Here is a 7,069-nt window from a genome sequence, read left to right as displayed (position 1 = left end):
CGCATGACGGAAGAGTTGTACGAAAATGGATACCTTCTAAAAAATAAAAATAAAATCTGGATGAAGTTTTTCTCTTTAAAGTGTCTACAATATTTTCGCTGCATGCACTCGACTTTCCGAAAAAATATTTCAAGAAGCTGCCAATTTTTTGAGTACATTTAAAATCAAATGTATGGGAAAAAAGTGTTGTTTAACAGCATTACTGTGAATACTTCCAAAACTCTAAAAAATGTTTTTGATATCTTTCTAAAATAATTTAATGTCAGATTTAAAGGATTAAACATTCTAAAATTTACATTTATTTCTTTTAAATCCTCTTTCTATACAGATTTTTATGTAACTGCTTTTGCTTAAACATCAAATTTTGTGTTTAATAAGTGAAATTTTAAATTTACCGTTCGATTTCCAAACCTATAAGTGAATAGGAGCGCCTCTCAGCATACGTTTGAAGAAAATTTTAGTGAAAGCAGTAAATTTATTTCTTTAATAGGTCACTTACAGTGTGAACTGTACCTTTTTGTAACAAATACATCTTATCTTCTGCACAAATAAATAATAGTTTAGGATAGAAATAAAAGTGAGCTGCTGCTGCCTTAGGAGTGTGTTCTACTAATTAAAGTGATCATATAAGTTCATATATACTATAGTTCTATTCTCATCACAATTTTCGAGAATGAGGTCATTTTACAATTTCTTAGATTTCTGACATTTTTCGTGTAGAAATGGCTTTACTTCTAGTCAGTTACAGCTACAACAAATATCTACTCCAACCGAAAAAGCGTTAACTTAAGATGAAATTTCGCTTAATTTAAGAGAATATCATTTGAGAAAGTACATAAACTAATGTCATAATTTTCAGTCTAAAAAAAATTTAATTTAATTGAAAAGTTAATGCTTGCATAGACTATCTCTATTTCTTTTTGAGCAATAATATACGAAATAGCTTAAAATATTTGTAAATTTTGTCAATTAAGAGCTCAATGACACCCCGCTTCTCTTCTAATATAAGGCAAAATGACATTTAGCATCCTAGAAACATGATGTCTATGATTATCTCATGGGAGTTAAGGCAGTTTGTTTTTTACTTTCTCAAAACTTTATGTGAATTGTTAGTTGATTTCGATAAGTAGAAAACGTTTCTGAAATAATTACTGTTCATTATTTTTGGTGACTGAATCATAGTTTCAATAGGATGAAAAATTAATGCCAGTTTCAGTCATTATAAATAAACTTTATTATGCCGAGCTTTTGACCAAGAGACTAGGTCATCTTCAGGGCTGTGGAACATATTTACAGTGTGTTAACAATTAAATTACCAATTAATTATATTACAATGAATATGTATAATGTAACGAAAATTTACAAAAATATTTACCTAATTTACAATATACTGTTTTACATCATTAGAGGGTTGGTGTGTCTTCTGTCTTGTCTGTTCATGGACTAAATTTTTCTGAAATAGAGACGTCCATTTAATCTAATTTAATATTCTTGCACAAAGTATCTATAAAGCATTAACTCTTTGATATCTGTGATGTTATGATGTGAACTTGTACAACGAGAGCAAGTTGTGGCCTTAGAAAAAGAGAAGTTAAGGTCAACAAGTTACCGAAACACTTAATAATGAATATCTTTTTATAACTGCTATAAAAGCTTATCACATTTGTTTGGTACAATTACTGCCGTATTTGTGATTACTTCTTCTGAAGTATCCCTTCATAAATTGTACATTCCCTCCTCTTATAGTTCCATCTTTCAATTACTGGCTATGCAGCTCTTATCAGCTCAATGAGTCTTTTACACATCATGCCATCATTGCTCTTCAATTAAATAAAACCAAACAAAACTTTCGCATCTTAGGACAGCTTATGCAGCCACCTCAGTTTCGATCTTCTAACTTTCCGAGATGTGCCAATATGGCCATTCATCAATCTCATTAACTCACCACGCTCCTTCATCATGGCTCATGATCGTCTATCTCAATTTGCAATATTTTCATGTAATTTTAACTTTTAGCTGTATTTAGAAGCGGACAGTAAAAACTTTCTCTGGTTGTTCAACATTTGAATTTAGATAAACAGAAACATTTATTATCATTATTGTTGCTACAATATCGAAAATATGTACTTAAAAAAAAACAAAAAAAAGATTCAAACATATTCAAGCGAGAGTACGATCCAATGGAAGCGCATGCGCCATTGAGTTTGCAAAGCCCACTAGGCTGGCGGTGCTGAGTTTGAGCTCAGAGCTCAGTATCCCGGTAGGCGAAGCTGCCAGTTGTATGCTCGCAGCATCATACTAGCAATCATCAAAACAGACATATAAGTCATCTTTATGTGATCACACCGATACGTGACATCGTTCTCACTGAGTGACTATTCGTGTAGATTTGTTGGTATGTCTAGTTTCTGTTTTTTTTTTTTACATTTATAATTATTACATTTAAATAATTTTTTGTAGTTAGTGAGAATAACAGTACGTTTTACTTGTTTATATGTTTGTATAACTGCAATTCTAATTTGAATTTTGAATATTTAAGGTTTTCCGTTGTACTTTAGGTTCAACTTTTTATAGAAAAATTTCACCATGTTCATTTTTAAAAGCAGACTCGTCACATACGAATGTTTAAAATAGGAGTTTTTATAAAAGTTAGTTTTTTAAAATGTGGGTCAATCACCTATTTTGAGAGCGGGCTCAACCCAGCTCTGTCGGTGTTGATGTTTATAAACAACCCAAAAGTATCATTGCACATACGCAGGCCGCTCGTTCTTTCAGTGAACATCCCTCTGTGATGGCACTTTTGCGGTTAACATTATTCTCCGTTAGCTTTCATATTTCTTATTATTTTATATCGTTTATCTATCCCTCCTATGTTCACTTATTTTTATCTTTTTTTTTTTTTAAGATAAATTAGATTATAATTAACCCTGCAATCAATTGGTGTTACGTTGTTACCTCGAACCGGATATTGAATGGCTTCATACACTTCCTGTTTATCCTATCCGCAGGAAGTCTTCTAATATTCTCCACTCCCTCATATTTTTAATCTTAATTGCTCAAAAACTTGAAAACTTAGATCACTTCAGTTCTGTACTCAGCTCGAATTTAACTTCAATTTGAATAAAGATTAGTTCTCCTTGTTAATGTTACATAACTGGCAGAACTGAACATTGTTTTCAAAAATGACCATAAACACCCTGACAATCTTAACGAAAACATAGAAAGTTTCCAGCGTTACTGAGAATACTACAAAAACTATTTTGAGTATGGGTGTCGAATTTAAAGTATCAGAATTTAGACAGCCATAATTATTTACAAAGAAATTTACTGTCTAAAAATTGTCATGAATTACCACATAAAGTAAAAAGTAATTGATAGCTTTTGAATTAATTACTTCTCTGCAAATTTACAAACTTTGGGAAAGCTACACACTGATAGTACTCCAGATAATTACATGATTGTTTTGTTTGTTGGCCACTTGATTACTATCACTGTCACTAGATCAGAACAATGTCTGACCCAAAGCCTCTTCTGCCTGAGAAAGGTCGGCTGGAATCTGGCGAAAAAAGGCTGAGCTAAAAGTGGTTTAAAGATTGAACTTAGAATAGTGAAGATTTTTTTTTTTAGGATTCACGTTATATCAGGCACGTATCTCATCAAGTTCGGACGGAGCCGTTTGGATGCAGAGTTTATTTGGAAGCTTGGCAAACCCGACAGTTTGAATAAACCATTTTGGTTTCAGTGTTGACTTGTCTTCTTTGTTGAAGTTGAAGAATGATCGGCTTAGACTAGGAAATAAGGAAAGAAAGCAGCATCTTCTCTAATACGGAATTACCTAATTGTGAGTAGCTGCAAAGAATTAGAAAACAGTTTGATAGAAGGATTTCCTTTGGAAGTGACAATAAACCATGATGCCTGACCCCATCCGAAGGCTTGGTCTAGGAAGGCTTCAGAACAGTACTGCCGCGACTCAAAGGAACTTGAAGATGAGGTTTACTAGTCGATGACACATCTGTTAAATGGCAACTGCGAAATCCTAATTGTATAGTATAATATTTTTGAAATAGGGACTTGTAAGATTCACTTAATTAGCACCCTCCATATTAATGAGTTCTTCTCTAATTAGACGGTAACTTTGCTTACTTGACATCGTCTTTTATAAAATACTTAAAAACAATTTGACTAATTAAGACGTGAGTAAAATTGTGCTTTAAATCAAATAATTTAAATAATAGTGTGCGGCCAATAATTTTGACAACTGTATACATTATAGCTTTATCCCCGCATAGTTCGTTAAATAGTTTTTTGCATTCCGGCGATTGCTGATTTCCGACAATTAAACATTTGTCAAATTTAAAATCGTATTAAATGTAAATAAATGTATCAGTTTTTGTTTGTTTATTTCTAACAAAAATTGAAACAATACATCTCTTTTAATTTACTTAGAAATTACATCATATAATATTGTTCCGTAGATAAACAAATTTTTCTTTGTTATTGCCTAGAAGTTAAGTAAATAAATGTGCGGATTTCAAAGTATAAAAGTTGACACCAAACTATCATATTTACTCGAATACAGATTGTTTATTGAAACATCTGGTGCAAAAATCTTATCAAAAAATGTCAAATTTCAATTTGAATAAATGAAAACGTTAGTTTCCTTTAATGAAAGATACTTTTATCTTCAACTCTTTTCAATTTTCTTTGATACTATTCTATTTACTCAAGTATTACTTTCTGAAAGAATATTTAGAATTAGTTCTGAAGTATCACAAGCCTCTATTCTCTTCCGTTTTCTGTTCAAAATATTTAACAACATAACAATTCTATGCACTTTAGATCTTTGAAAACGACTTGAAGATTTCTTCTGCAATAAGTTCAGCGAACGATTTTATGCTGCCCTAAATTTCTCTTCATTCCCTGAAGATTTTTGCGATGAAAATGATATGGGCCTAAACATTTCAAAGTGCCACTAGAAGTTGCAACTTATCACTTCATTTGACAATATTGAATAAATTTGATGGTGTTATTATATGTACCTTATACCTTGGAGTTATTTTTTCTCTCATTCAATTTTCATATGAACGCAATCGTCGACAAAGGCTATTTTAATTCTACGCTTCATTTCAAAATTCACAAAAAAACTTCAGATGTAAATTTTAATTGCACTTTATTGCAATTTATGATTTTATCTGAAAATTTAGCTTGAAAAGTACCATTAGTTCAAAGAAAATTCATAAGTTTGCATTAGTTAGAACAAGTACCTTGACAGAAACCCCTTTTGCCGTTATAATGGAATTAACTCAAACATCAGATAATACCGATATTAAAATTGCAATTGTGATATATTCAATGTGACTTTATGGGAATTCAAAACTAAAATGATGTTTTATTTTAACAGCTTACTAGACACTAGAATAAACATAAAAATAATTAAGTTTTCACTAATTAAATTTATGTATAAACCAATTTGAAAGTTTGATAAAATATTTTTGTTTTTTGTGGCACATTTGAAAATTATCTTAAAAGATCCTTAACGCGACCAACAAAATTGTTACTACATAAATTTATCGTATATTTATTATTTTTTAGTACTATAGAAATGAAACTGTTCTAAACTCCATTTTAGGTATTATAGATAAATATTGTATTCTTTTTATTATTCCCGGATATATTCTTTGAACATTATGAACATTATTTTTACGTAAAAATAAGCGTTTATATACAAAGTTACAACTGGCTAATAACCCATTTATAAATACGAGTAAATAAAATACAGAATATCTTTTCGAAAGTTTCTATCTGGATGAATTATTTGCTGAAGAGGAAATATGAATGAAGTATTTGAATATTTTGTTGTATTCAACCTGCCTACTCAACTTTGAAAGAGTAAAATAGAAACTCAACATAAAGCATAAAGCGTAAAAAGAACTCCATTTTGAGCAGTTCGTGAGATTAATGAGTGGATATTTCTATCTCGTAGAACATCAAGCGTTATGGAAGTCAAAGTAGGATTTGTATATCAGGAAATCAATGAAACTGAGAAGGACTTTCTTTGTAAAGAACTTGGAAGTCAGAATGTTTTCTGCAACATTGTAATGCGGGAATGAAGCTTGTTTGTCTTACAAGAATGGTTTATGTAATTACAGAATCAATTTTGTCGATGTAACATAAATGTATAATTTTAATGTAATTATAATTGTTGAAAGACAAATAAGCATGTGTTCTGAAGTAATGTGGGTTAAGTTTGATTACGAAAAGTACAAATTTGAGGAGATATAAACAATAAGATCTATACTTGCTATATTCATACTCACTTTTTTATTTTCACAATGTAACTTTCTCCAAATAATGAATGAAATCGAACAAAATTTAAATACTGAGGTCCGTCCAGTGTGAATCTTACTTAAATAAGTTATAAAAAAATTATTATTCAACCCAACTCATGTATTTATTTAAGATGCTGGAGACGTTGAGTGTTTAAGAAGTTGTTCACGCATAACTGAAACATCCGCCGGTTAACTTGTTTAATTGATAATTACACTTATTTTCCATTGTTTGCCAAAGAGCAGAAAGAAAAAATTCAGTCTGAAATTGTATATTGCTAATTAGATAATTGCAATATTTAGGAATGGCATCACTTTAATGCTAAGTGCACTGGGTATCCACGTAGAGAACCGAGTTCCTGCCCTTGGTTCTTAGATAGCTTCTTTCTTATAGCTCACTGAAGATGGAGATGCTATATTTCAAGTAAACACTTTACAGATGCTGGTGGCGACTAAACAAGTGAAAATGCTTTCAAACACAATGACCTCAGTTGTTGACCCATCTTTACATTTTATTTTAAAAAAGGCATTTTTAAGAAAGCAAAATTTTTTGCTCGTACGGATTCAATAATAATATTTTTATTATTTCTATTTTGTAAAATTCAGCTCATAACTTCAGCTACTCCTTTACTAAGCTTTATTTAACCTAAATTTAGTTTTATTCCTCTGTTTAAGTACCAGTTGTTCCACTCTGAATTTCAATTTAGGATAAACGTTAGATTATTCTTAAATGATTTTTTGTT

General features: G+C 30.7%; 1 protein-coding gene across 1 annotated transcript in view; it reads left to right on the top strand.

Moving 5' to 3' along the window:
- The first annotated feature begins 2,236 nt into the window (after positions 1-2,236).
- superdeath (Suppressor of ER stress-induced death) overlaps positions 2,237-7,069 on the top strand; it is a 52,509-nt gene continuing 47,676 nt past the window's right edge. The window contains exon 1 of the mRNA XM_074125633.1: positions 2,237-2,395. The gene's annotated coding sequence lies outside the window, so the exon portion shown is untranslated. The remainder of the gene's footprint in view (positions 2,396-7,069) is intronic.

Source organism: Rhodnius prolixus, unplaced genomic scaffold, assembly GCF_049639745.1.
Source record: "Rhodnius prolixus isolate KJV_2025 unplaced genomic scaffold, Rpr scaffold_3, whole genome shotgun sequence".
Lineage (NCBI taxonomy): Eukaryota > Metazoa > Arthropoda > Insecta > Hemiptera > Reduviidae > Rhodnius > Rhodnius prolixus.
Note: the sequence above shows the minus strand (reverse complement) of the source record. Positions and strands in the feature narration are given on the sequence as shown.